We start from the raw sequence: 14143 nt of genomic DNA, 5'->3' as shown, positions 1-14143 counted from the left end.
GCCCCATACGATTATCCATATAGCAGTCAGCAGTGTGGTAGGACATTAGAGGTAACATGCACAAACTGCTCAACTAGCGTTGTATTACCAAAGCAAACACTCATCCCAGGGAAACCAAGCTCTGACCTAGCACTGGGAGTGCGACAGCACCAACCTAATTTGACATCAATTCCTGGTTTATAGGAATATAACACTACTAATAATAAACAAGCGTTGCTAATATATTCAGAATATATACACTTCCATTTGTATTGCTTAAAAAACTTAAATAGTATGTACTGTAAACTCTGCATGCCCATGCTTTTCCTCCTTTGTTCTTCACACGCAAGAAAACCAAGGCACAGAAATGAATTGGCCAAACGTTACATAGGGGGATGGTGGAAGAATCAGGTTAAATCTCTGGTGTCCTCACTAAAGGACTTGTTTTATTAGGATAATGTAAATTTACTTGTAGAACATCTATATATTCAGTGAGAAGAAGAAGAAGAAAGAAGAAGAAGAAGAAGAAAAGCAGAGGAAACAGTGACTTAAAAACCCAGTTAGGTCCAGAATAATTCTAGCAGGTTGGGAGGTGACTGGGCAAAGGCCAGCAAGTGCGTTGGGACCCCTGACTGGTGGAAATGGAAAGGGACAATGAACAATGACCACCCCGGACAGAGCTGCGGGGAAGACGATCCCACAGTTCCTATGATAATGCTGGCTCCTGCCAGGGCTGAGGAAGGGAAGGAGGAAGGAGGCTGCGAGGGCACAAAGGGAATTTCCCTGGGCAGAGCAGCACAAGCAGGAGACAGGGATTTGCTGCAGCCAGCGGTGCAAGGATCGCAGGGTAGTAGCCCCTGACGTGGGTCTCTGGAGAGAACAGGAACTAGCAAAAGGCTGTGTTGAATAGAACCGAGAGTAGAAACTCACCACAACACCTTCTTAAAATGAAGACTAAAACTACCACCTCTCTCAAGAGGTCACTATCACGTCTCAGGTTCCACTTTCCCCCAGCTCAAGTCCCACAAAAATGGCACGTCCCCTGCTAAGGACAAGGCAGGGGACAAACCAGGCGAGGAAATTTAGGGGAACAAAACCCAAAGGATCACAAGCACATTTACCAGCTTTACCCAGTACGGGTTGCATTAACCTGGGGGGACCACAGATGCAGGGACAAGGCCCTCACTGAGCACCCGGCTCTTGGCTGCCCGGGGCTGACCCCCTCCTTGCACTGCTAACTTGTCACATCCTGAAGCACACATCCTTAACCAACCCTGACACAGATGCTGTTTTTCTCCTATTCTTCATCTACACTCAAGCAGCCTTCCCAGGAGGAGGATATTTCTCTGCAGAAAAATGCGGCAGTTATTTCATAGCTTGGACTTTGGGACAGCTGAGCGCACAGCGGTTATAACGTGAATTGTTTTTCTTTCAAGAACAAGGCCACAGTTTGCTTGTTGATATTGCTACAAGAGAGATTTCAGAGAAGAAAACCATGACAGAGCCTCAGCACGTTTTCCTCTTCGTTTGATGGAGATGCATTCAAACAAAAAACTCACTAAGCAAAATCTTTCCATGAGCTGTATAGGAGCTGATGGTGAATTATTAGGGGGTGGGATTCAAGGACCTGAGCAGCCCGTTTGTTCAAAGAGCCTCTGAAAAAGTGTCAAGCCTGGGACCCCTGAACGACAGAGAGAAGGAAGAATGATGACAAAGACACTCACCTCTCTTGCTAAAGGCCAGAATGGCATACTTTGGTGTCCTTGCCCAGACAAAAATACTATTTTATTTGTGTGACTACGCAGTTAAATGAAGGACATTGCAGACTTGAGAACAATGCATTCCTCCATGATTTCCCCATAGATGTTTGCAGAGGAAAAATAAGCAACAAGAACTGACCTGAGTTAGCTGCAGCAAGCAGCCGAGATTCCTATCTTGATCAGCAACACCACAGGACTTCTAAAGGAGAAAAATCCCTGGAGGCAGTTCTCCTTAGGAGGTTATCAAAATGAACCAGGAGGCTTGGTTTGATACCTCCTTGGTTGTTTCTTCATCAGAATTTCAAAGTTACAACCTCTGCCCGTGCCAAGGTGTTGCGTTAAGGAAAAAGCAAGTTCTCTTAATTGGTGTTGCAAGCAGCCCAACATCCCAGAGAACGGAGTGGAAGGTGTTAGTCAAATGTTAGATGGGAGGAGACGCTATTGACCCAGTTCTGCAAGATACACGGAGCCACAGCTGTGTCAGGGATACAGTTTGAGTTACCGACTCCAAAAACGTAAGACAAAATGTTTTGTTTTTCTTCCCCAAACACAAAGCAACACCAACAAAAACCCCCACCAAAACTACACACGCTGCTCCGAAAACCCAAGACTTAATGCTTTCAAGGACAGGACCTGAAGTAAGGGACTCGCGTTCTACTCCCTTTTCTGACTATTGGTTCTTCAGGAGGGACAAGCAACTTCCCTGTCATTTTTTTTGCACTGCCATTTATCGGGAGTACTTCTTTCTGCAGAAAGTGAGTGATCTATAAAACCACAAATTTCCATTATGAATTGTAACTGCCTGTTTAACTAAACCGCGCTATTTAATCTTGAAATTACTGTTAGGGGATTCTGGATCCTTTTCTTTGCTACCAGAAGAAAAGCAGCACCCCCTCTTCCCACACTCAGAAGTGCAGTTTAAGTTCACGTGAGCGTTGGATTCTCAAAAAATATAAAACTAGACCTCAGGGATAAAGTCAGAGCACTAAAAAAAAAGTCCTTCATCCAGTTTGGGAATTTTGGGGGTCCTTATTAATTGTTTCCAGTAAGACCGGATCTTACAAACGTCTGCGTGGGTGGCTGTCTGCACGCTGAAGACAGAGAGATGCAGGTGCCTGCCCGTACTAAATATTTTGCACAAACTCATGAGTTTGTTATATTTGGGTGGTTTTTGTTTGTTTAGTTTTATTTGATGTTTAAAATGTGTATTCGAAACACAGCAACATTCGGAACCCAAACAAATACACTCTCTGCATAAAAAACAGAATATATGTATCATGTTAAAAAATAATACAAATGTTTTAAGAATTTTTTAGCAACCACCTGAAAAATCACTTGAGTCAGAAATAAGTAGCAAAGGCTATTGCATGAGTCAACAATGACAACAAGGAGAAAAGGAATGTGAAGGGTTGTGGGTTTTTTTCTAAAATGAGAGATGGTTTTGGCTCAAAGAAAGTTATTATTTTTACTGTTACCAGAGTAAAATTTCCAGTTGTGAACAGGGGAATTTCCACCTGAGACAAATTGATGAAGAATCATTTACATAGCTGGAGGTAAAACCACAACTTTTACCCTGGGAACAGTGTTGAAGGAAAACCAAACTCTTTTCGGTAGCAGGAAAGTGCAAAATTTTTGTCCTCAAATTTTGGTCCAGAAATAGATAATGTTTGTTTTCATTAAGTCTTTAAAAATACTTACAGAGAAGATGTATTTCACAGAAGCAAACATTCCAGCCAGCCTAAACAGAACTAGGACTGGGAAACTGTATCGGACAAGTATTAAGTACGTTAAGCACTTACACTACATGCTGTAAGGGTGAGCGTGCCTCTGAAAATAAAATAAAAAGCTTCACTGTTTATTATTACTGTATCATCATTTAAAATGTGACAGCAGCCAGCATTTAAGTGAGGTTGGGTCTCCCCTCACATCAGCAGGATACACTTAAGCAGCTAAATTTGCTGCCTCAAAGGATTTTTGCAGGTCTCGCCCTGCCCCTTTCCATGACACCGGCCACGCTACAAACTCCCTGCCTTAGTTTCCCTTTCAGGACAGTGGGAACAGCAACGTTTAGTATGGGATCACTTAAGAGATTAGCGGGTTTTTTTTTCCCCCTGCCTTTATGGCTGGCTTTTCTGCTATCCTCACATAAAGGGGAAAAACAGAGAGTACCGCAAACTAGCAAAGTCTTTAAAATCTGTTACCTAAAACCAGAGAGATAGGGGACTCTGGTGGGAAAGAGCCTTCAGGAAAGTTCTCCACCAGCCCAAAACCAGCTGCCCCGGTGCAGAAATCACAGTAAGTCACAGCCCGAGGGATAATTTTGGCCAGCCCTTGGGATGGATCCCCTGGCACACGGTTTGGTCGGACAGAGCTGCTCAGCGCTAGGCTGGCATCCAGTAGCTCACTGGATTTTAATACATTTTAATACAAGGGTGGGAGCGGACATCTCCAGCAAAGCCTAGGTGTTTTGCAAGTCCGGCTGAGTGTGGATACACTCCTTCCGTAACACCCCTAGGAATAAGCCGCCTTCCTATTAGAATGCTTAGGGCTGGCATCGCCCCCCACATCCACTCTCTCACCCGGATAAACGAGACAGGCTTCCTACGGCAGGCAGCATCAGCCTGACACTGCCACACACATGATGCGTTACATGCACATACAAAATAAGACGTGAACTACACGCAAAACGGCAAAGCGAGACACACAGAAGGTACATTTAATATGGGCATTGTATCTAAGCTATCGACAAAAACCCCAACTCACTCCCACGCGTGTATCTTGTACCACATCCTTTTGGGCCATCTGGAATTTTTATCATCAATAGTTGCAGCGTTTGCTTCTTTTCTCTGGGACTTGAGAGAGAGAAAAAAAAAAAGGCACATTCTTCTGCAAAAATTGTATGTCATTATGATTTGCAGACTGGTTTTGCACATCCAAGACATGCCACTTCTTTCTGAGCCTATGTTGTCCAGGTCCTCTTCCCAATGGCTGCCTTTCAAAGCCAAAGCACTGCACTCCTGGTAGCTCACCCGCCCTCAACAGCCATGAAAAAGTGAAACAGATTGATTTATTCATTCATTTTAAATCTGTTTCCTTCAAGTTTCCAGGAAGACCATGCTGCTTATTTGTCAGGGCTTATTTCAAGGAAAATACTTGAATATTTAAAAATTAAGGGTGGAAAAAAAAAGCACCATTTAGCTGGTGCTTTAGCTGTGTCTAGCACATTAAATAAGTCATCTACTCCTAAACAGATAATAAAACTGTCCATATTGGTAAACAACACTGAATATTCAAATTCAATTATTAAATCAATTGAATGACGGCAGTTTCCATGTGCAGTCAGTCTTAATTGCTTACTAGAAGAGTTTGCAGTCTGTCTTTATATTTGTACATTTTACAGCCCTGAGTAATGAGGCTTCACCTAAGTGATTTTTCCATTTTAACAGGACAGCGATATAACACAAATTCCCCCAGCTTACACACCTTTGCATATACAACTGCTCAGTCACTTGGTTGGAGATTCCTAAAATCTTAGACTGAATTTGACACAGCTTTATTTCCACTGGGTCCCCAATAGCCAGCTTCTGTATTAGGATGACACGCACATGGCAACTCACCCCCCCATCTCTTTTAAACAGGAAAAATTGCGGTCTTATCCAGACTGCCTGGAAATTCCTTTTCTGAATTCCCTCTGCTGTAAGCCTGTTATGCACCATCAAAGACCTTAAGTCCAGCTTTACCCTGACACTAAGAGGAATAAATCATCAAACAAAAGCAGCCATAAAGCACCTGCAGCCTGTGGTGCTGGTGGGGGCTCAGCAAGATGACAACTTTGCGTTGAATTTCCTATTTTATTTCCTCATTACCTGCAACAGGAAAAACCTCAACCTCTCATTTCCTTCCTCCTACCCACTTTCTGTTTAGTGTTTTGAGTGACTGGTTTAAATTAGCTACAGTCAGGAGCCAGATTTTCAATTTGCTCTTTTTCTAAAGGCCACGGGTAGAAAGACACAGAGCAAAGTCTCCTGGACAAAATGAGAAAATGACAGGGGTAAGGAGAGGACAGGAACAGACACATATAGGTAGCAGAGCTCCCAGGCAGCAAGAGGCATGATGCTTGGATGCCTAGAGGAAGAAACCAGGGGACACCACAAAAGGAGATGGATGGTGCCACTGAGTTCATGCACAGCTTTGGCAAGGTGATGCTTTCAGAATTAGACTTGAAAATTTAATGGAAAAATTTAGTGAAATCTCCGCAGCCTCTTTGCATAAGCACCAGCTTCATAGCTATGTGCTATTATGTACAGCACGGTAATATTGCCAAAGCACTTCGCCAAACGACACTGCTTTGCGTGACTGAGAATGAAATGATCTGGAGTTCCCATTGGAGATACAAGAAACATGGAAACCACTTGAAAACATAGACCGAATACAGCCGTTTGCTCGAGTACCGCAAGAGGGGATGTAGCTTGTTTCCAATGACCTGACCATAAAACCCTACTTCCAGAAAGAAAAGTTTTGAAAGAACTAGCAACAAGAAACAAGGCACCAGAAAAGGGAACTATTCCATTTACGTTAGCGTCAGCAAAGAGTCTCTCTTTACCATCCCATTTCAGACTGCTATATTCTCAGCCAAAGCGCAGCGCTCTCATGATGGGGAACAGCAGGAAAGTTTGCTTGCTTTGCTCTGAGATGTCAGGGATGCCAGGTCTTGAGGTAGATGTTTTGCTAGGATGCGGTGCCTTCAACACTGTCCAAAGAGCTTATGGGCACTGAACTGCCTGCAGCATGAGGCCTGCCATGCTTTGCAAGCTGGGCAATCCCAGCATTGTCACTACGGTGCAGATGCACGTGGCTTGCAAAATTGCCAACTGTATCAGCAACTGTCTTGGGCTATGCAGGTTGGAGAAGGGGGGGTGAAAGTAAAACATGACTGACAATGCCTCTTGTTGTGGTTATCTACTTGCTAGATGTGTGGCTCGCCAGTCAGATGCCCAACAGGTTAAGCCTCCTGCAGACCTACGGCACAACACCCCAGTGAACCCCTAAGGGCAGCATTTCTTGCCTGCTTCTCTGGTGACCACACACCACCCACCTGCTCATCCATCAGGTTCCTTTGGGACGCTCTGGGGAGCCAAAATGCTCACTCAACTCTCTAAAGAAAAGTTTGCAAAGAAAAGAGGCCTTTAAAGACATTTCCTCCCCTGCCAAAAAGCCCCCAACAAAAATACACCTAGCTACTACACATGTGATTCCTTCCGTGGCAAAAGCAAAAGAAATTCACAAGCCCTTTGACACTAAAAATATATCCTTCCTCCTCCTCAGACTTCTCCTTTTACAGCAGCATTTCTCTTTCTGTGCCATTTCCCAGCCTGTCACACTTGTCTCTTTTACTAGCTCCCACCCTGGAGCCGGACGAATGCCCTCTCAAAACACAGAGCTCCTGATGATGCCATATGGGCTTTTAATGTCATGCCATTACAACCTGAGCCACAGCACCCACTTACAGACCACTGAGTGCTAACAGGTCGTGCCCTGACTATTCCTCCATGCACATTATTTATTTACCATTCTTCTCTTCCTGCAATGCTTTATTGATTGCTGCTGCTTATTCCCGTGTACTCTGCTTGTGCATTCCCTGTGTTGGGAGGTCGTATGCAGCAGTGGGGGAACGGAGGCTAGCACTGCTTTCTGTTCCTGTTCCCGAAACACCAATCCTCCCTGTGGTCACATAAATATCCACATAGCAAACTTTAAGATTGGAGTAGCTTCCTCAGATTAGCAAATGACAAAAACCAACCCAACCAACCCCTCAAAACCCACACCTGATCTTTTTTTCACTGCTGAATCAGAACCAGCAAAAGCCCAGAGATTTGAAATTTTGCCAAGAGAAGAGATGCACAAGTACATGCATCTGATCTCATTTACCAGAATGGCTCCTGTCTTTACTGAACCTTTGTCTTCCCTTATCTCTGACAAGCTTTGGTGATAACAGATTACTTGGCACTGGGAATTGCTCAATCCAGAGCATCACAGCATTTTTCCCCACTCCTCTTCCTGAACCTCTTTTGTGGGGTCCAGCTGACCAAAGGAGGGAAGGCAGCCAAAAGTCTACTCAATTTACAAATGACAAAAAATAGCATGTGAAATCCTGCTATGTTGCAAAACAAAGTAAAGATGAGGGCACCTGACAAACTTGCACAGGAAAGGGAGCAAAGTCTTCCCCTTCAGGCGCTCTAGAGATAGCAAAATGGCCAGCCAAGGGACAATCAAATCTTGATTAATTTTTTTATCACCTTCCTGATGGTCAGTGTTTCCAGCTCATCAACAGATGGTTGTGCCTGCTACCTTGGCTGTTCTTTGGAGACCTTGTAGCTACAAGCTGGCATGGGTAAACACACATCCTGGCCATTCTGCCCATATGTGAATTAGCAAAGACTGAATGAGCCCAGTAAACAGTATTCCCATCATGTGGGTCCAGGGGAAAGTGGTCTTCCTCCATGCTGGCAGCATCAGGAGAAGACACTGAGTGTGAATTGGCCAGCAGTACTTCCCTCTTACTTCCTTGGGATCAGTCTTATAGCAGAAAATTAAAACCGGTCACACTGCTTCTCTTATGTCGCAAAAAATAGAGGAAGAGCCCATCAAAAAAAAAAAAAAAAAAAAAAAGCAGCAGCATAACCGATTCTGAAAACAATGTTTTTCTCTGCTCTGAATGAGGAGTCAGCAGCTCTGATTGCACGTGTGCAAATTTCCCCAAAGTTTCCCTGAAACTTTCCATTACAGAGAGGCAACTGAGCTCTAGTAAAGACGGCCATTAAGTTTATGCTGATACTTGTTTATTTACTTCAATTAAAGTATCTGCTAGATCTTATCACGGGTGACTGAATCACCCTCTACTACATCTGTGTAGTTGACTCTCCCAGAAGGAAAGGAGCACATCAGCAGTTCTACAGACTGAAGTCGTCCGGCTGTAGCGGGGCTTCTCCCTCCAGTGCTTCCCTCCCCTTTTCAGCTGGTTGCCTTAAGTGAAGAACGAGGACTGGGAACTGCAAAATGACAGGCTGTTTCCTTTAATGTACAAGACAGTTGTAGCTTTTGCGCTATCTGCGCACATCACGCAGGTTTACAAAAAAAAAAAAATCTGCTTAGGTAATATAGAAAAAGGTCTCTGCAGGACATCGCACAGAGTCAGGTGAGAGACCAGTCAGATGCGTCTGCTAAACTCTACTCAGAGCTGCCTGGAAGACTTGTGGTGGGAAACAAATCCAGGAGGATAACGACCCTAGCAATTAATCTGGAAGACATGAATGGGCACCACCATGAAATCACCAGTGACAAAGTTACATTCAGCGCACAGTAAAGACTCGCTGTCAAATCTTACTTACTAATCCTTGTATCACAGGAGACAGCTCTGCCCACAGAGCAGAGCCCACAGCATTACAGTGCAAAAATCATTCATATGCTTGCTGGTGCCTCTGGAGGGAACTGAGAAAAAAAAGGAGAAAACTGAATCCTAATGGAAGCCTGTTCCTGTCATTTGGGAACCCGGACCAACCAGCATTCTGGCCAGTTCCTTTACAGCCTTGGTACCAATTCATATACGGAAAAGCCAGGCAATCCTTCTCGACAAACATTTGCACAAGCTGTTCTTGCCTCTCCTTATATCACTGGTCATATCTGGTACCACTGGTAACATCTGTCGGAAAGCCATGAAAATGGCGTTCAACCTGCAGAAGCCTTTGGTGGAAGCCAAGAGTGGGCAACTTAAATGAGGAGATGTCCCCTCCCTCCTTGCCCTGCTCTAATGTGCATGCAAAGCTCATACATTAATTTTTCATCTCTCTCCCCAGCCACTGATTAAAGGGGTGCCTTACCCAATCCCCCTTCCTTTTCTCTCTCCAGTGAAGTCCTATCTTTCCATGCTTTGGCAGCTGTTTTTCTCCTCCCTGCCCATTTGCCTGCTGTTGTCTCGCTAATTATTTTTACAAGGCTCAATAATTGATGCAATCTTTCCCATTTTTCATCTCCTTCCTACAGCACTGTCTGGCAAGCAAGGAACTCCACAAGCAGCTGTGCTCCGTTGGCCGCCCATCCGCCTCCTGCGGAGAGGAGCCATTGCCAGAACAAGACTTTGCAACCTAATCCTCTATTTACCTTTCTCCGGACTCTGCAACTGTTATCCAGAGAAGCAGCTTTTGAAGTCACTTAGCGACATGTTAGCGAACCAAGGGTCTGATGTCACCAATAAAAATAGCATCTCGGAAACACCCGTTCGTGTCATGCCTTGAACCAAAGTTATCTGCAGCCATCTAGCTCCATTCCTCAAAACTTTTTGCTTCTAGAGAATTTATCTTTTGACTCACTGGCAGACAAGGCAGCAACGCAGTGATTTCGGATTAAAAATAATCTCCCATTCTGCAACAATCATACTGACTAGAGCACAGGGCTCCTTCTGCCTCTCTCTAAAGCGCGTGGCATCGAACAAGAACACAGATCAGATACTGAAGGGAACACGATACTGATGCTATATGGTAGAGCAGCTCCCTCAACCTACAAGTTACTCATCTACCGAAGACAAATTACGGATTTAACTAGAGTGAATAGGAACTCACTCATGTTAAATCTGTGGGAGGCTGGGAAAAATGTTTTCAAACAACATTGTTAGCAAGTCCTGTTCGGGAGAGGACTCTGCTATAGGTTTGACTCAAGCAGGAAACCTCTTAGTGCAGCTCCCTCATCCCGATGATACCCTAGAAGTAACTTTCTTCACCTTTTGCCTTTTACTGATGATCAAACAGACCATTTCCCCCTCTCAAAACAGAGGGGAGAAAACACAGCAGTAAATACAGGAATTACACTGACAGCAGAGTTCCTGATGCAACTTCTTTGGTTTTTATGAATGCTGTCAGGCATCTGAACAACAGAAGTCACGGCTCTCAAGAATTTTCAGTTCTTTGCAAACCGTTAGCAATTGCTGCCCGGCTCACCGACTGGGAATCACTTCTCTGAGCAGTTCACTATCATCCAGCCTTTGTACAAACTGCCAGCTGCCCACAGTCACGGAAAGGTAGGGCAACTCATAACTGTTCCACTTCACATTAGATACTTGCTCGTTGCACACACCAAGCAAACCTGCACTGCATGTTTTTTTTAAAGCATAAAATCCTACATTCTGCACGAATCAGCACTGGTGGTTCGACTTTCCATATTATTCTGACACTGACTACATCCGACTTATTATCACAAGACGCCCAAGTATAGGGCAAATTCTAGTTTTGTCCATTCAAGAGCAGCCGAGGAAGACAACTGCCAAAGAGGAAAATTAACGGGCAGTTTTGCTGCAATCGCGCAGCACTGAGCAATGCATTTTTGAGGAGCACATGCATACCACAGCACCACCACCTCTGTGGTACGCAATGACAGGATCACACCCGGAGAAATACATAAGCATGTCGTGCCTTTCCCAAAGCCTGCACCCAGACCTTTTGCAAGTGTCGCCTGAGGCTTCTTCCATGCTACTAACCTCCACCCCGTCCTCCTTGCTGCTTGCAGCTTGTTGTTTCAAAGAGCAGTGGTGTGAAAAAACAGGAAGCCATGCAGAGAAGAGAGAGAATACAGATTGAGGCACGAAACTGCAGCAGCAACAGCTCCCCCAAGACGCACCCCACCCCCTCTTCCCTTCCCACCCCCTTACCACAGGCCACGTTCTCGGTGAGAAACGCTCTACTTGCTCTTGACGGGAAACTGGTTACGGAGTTGCATGGCCGGAGAGCCACTGAGGGGGGGGAAATCCAGCAGCATGAAGGGGAACACGTCTCGCTAGACTGCTGGTCTTGGGGGAGAGGCGGGAGTGCAGCCGATATGAAGAGACTAAAGCCAGGTATCAGCGGTTCCTGGGTGCCTGCTACACTCCACTACCAAGGCGAGTCCCAGCACACACTGTCCCCTCCTGTGCGGCAGAAAAGGCAGGACCCGCTGCAAAGGGCTCCCATTATCGCACTCTCTTTTTCAGGAGGTTGTGCTGACGGGGACGGCTGGGTGCGACCTCTGAGCACGCAGCGGCCCTGCGGCTTGCAGCCAGGTTCTGGAAATGCTGCGGGAGCGAGGCAGGCAGAGGGCCCGTTCCAGATCTACGTGGGGCTCTGCAGCCGCCCTGCCACGCTCAGAGAGATGCCAAACTGACTGGAACCAGCAACTGCCCTCCACAGAGAGTCATGACCGAGGGACTTCGGGGAGGGGAGAACAGACCGGAGAGGGTGCAGCACACCCAGAGCACTTGGGGGAATGGGAGCTGTTCCTTACCTCCCCCCAGACAACGCATGAAGCACCATTTCCCATACATCCCCCTCTCAGAGCTCCCTTGTTGCTCTCGCTAGGAACTGGGATTGCTCCTTGCCTCCCCTTCTCTTCTCCTGTGTTACTTATCCCTTGCTAATGCAGCTGGCCTTTCCACCACCACTGTCAGCCACCACTCTGAACTTCAAGAAGTTCCAGAAATTTTGCTGCAATTCTTGTAGGCCAAAGAGGGATTTTTGAAGGGAGACGCAAGACCGAGTTGTTGCCCATTCGTCCCTTCTGCAGCCTCTGCAGTAGGCCACTCACAGCTATTAGCTTGCTTTTTAAAGCACTGCTCTCTTTGTAGCTTGGATAGGGTATTCTTGGTCCCTTGTGAATAGGAAAAGTCCTAAAGCCAGACTAGCTTTGGTAGGTAACACAAGACTAATTCTTGCTCTGAAGGTCCCAGGGCCAAGGAGTAAAAGGAACAGGTCAAACCAGACACTACTCCACAGGCAGCTCTGCGTCCATTTTACGCTCTAAACTTCAAAGAAAACTATGTAACCCCCTTGTTCCCAAGAGTTCAGATTTGCAGCTTCAAATATCTGCTGAGGACCATTCTACAGACTATTTGAGCTTTATCTATGACCTGCTGCATTCAAACAGCTCTTAGCACCATTTTTACGCCCATATATATATATAAACTGTTTAAGGAATAAGGATTCTGAGTCGCATCTATCTATTGAAGAGGGACAGCGGATCAGCTTGTCTACAGCTCTCAGCATTCACAGCTCTCCCACCTCAGCCTCTGTTGGCAACTTCTGACAGAAAGGTTTCTATTTTGCAGGAGACTTCATTGCTCACACCCTTATCTTCTCAGTCTTCTACATAAGGCTGAGAGATTAAAAGGGTGGAGATGAGGAAACAACAGTTAGGGGCACCAGGAGGGGACAGAAAGGCCAAGCAAACCCCTGACAAACAAGCAAACACCCTGGCTTCCATTTACATATGCAAAGCTTATACATATAAAGTATTTCCAACTTAATCTCTGCATGTAACCACATTTATTTTTATGTCAGCCAACTAACTGGATAAAACGGAAGGAAAAGAAGCAATGTCACAGGAATCCTGGTGATGTGGAAAGCAAGGGAAAAAGACAAACCCAAACCCCAGCTTGGCTAGTGCTTCTGCAGACCGGTGCTCAAAATTTAAAGTGAATGCAGGTGGGATAAGTGGACACAACCCGAGCCATAGCAGGTAACAGTTCACAGTATGAAGCCACAAAATGACCCAGCACATCCCATAGTGAGTGACAGCTCAGGATCAGTTATAAGCCTTAACACGTTAAGGTATCAGCAGGCATCTCCCTACACTGTACTTAGCTTGGATTTTGTCAATCAAAATTCTTTTACATCTGTACTAGTTCAGCACTGTGCACAGGCGAATTGTCCTTCTTTTCCACTGTTAGTAACACACAAAACCATTTTTTTGTAATTGCTAAAACCAAAAGGGGAAGGAGTGAAGACAGATGAGAGGTGACACAATGGAAAAAGAATTGAACAGTCTGATATCTACTGGTGGGAAAGGGGAATGCAATATTTCCTTAGTCGTTTCAAAGCCTCTGTATTGCTGTGCTGTGGTTTATTTATAAAACGTATAAGAATGTTGACTGAAGGCTATAACTTTAAGAAAAATAAGCAGAGATCAAGTTTTCTAAATGCAGTCACAAAGCCAAGAGAAAGAGGCTTCCCAATAAGACCCTCTGCTGTTGGAGGGATGCAAAACACAGGAGAGGCCCCGGTACTTCTGAGCAGCTAAAAAGCCATGCAAACCACGAACAATCCCCCCGGTTTGAATGCAGCCAACACTGCAGTTTTCTGTTCCAGCCACAGAAGTTTAGCGGGGAGTGTGTGTGGGGGGGTGACAGTGCCTGAATGAGACTGAGGGGGATTCCCAGCACCTCCCTTTGTTGGCAGAGCTGGCCAGCTAGTCTTCCTAGGCCCTTAGGTTTTTTGTTTTGTCTTTTTTTAAATAACTAATGAAGAAAGATGCTCCTACAAGCAGTGATTCAGAGCAGGGCCTTTATCTAAATGCTCTAAATCATTCCTTGGAAGAGAGCATCTCTG

At 45.3% G+C, this 14143-nt stretch overlaps 1 protein-coding gene across 1 annotated transcript in view; it reads right to left on the bottom strand.

Moving 5' to 3' along the window:
- Window positions 1-14143, bottom strand: part of PIK3CD (phosphatidylinositol-4,5-bisphosphate 3-kinase catalytic subunit delta) — a 61511-nt gene that overhangs the window by 39662 nt on the left and 7706 nt on the right. The gene's annotated exons all lie outside the window — the stretch shown is intronic.

This window comes from Calonectris borealis, chromosome 23 (assembly GCF_964195595.1).
Source record: "Calonectris borealis chromosome 23, bCalBor7.hap1.2, whole genome shotgun sequence".
Taxonomy (NCBI): Eukaryota; Metazoa; Chordata; class Aves; order Procellariiformes; family Procellariidae; genus Calonectris; species Calonectris borealis.
The sequence above is the reverse complement of the archived record's forward strand: the minus strand, read 5'-3'. Positions and strand labels throughout refer to the sequence as shown.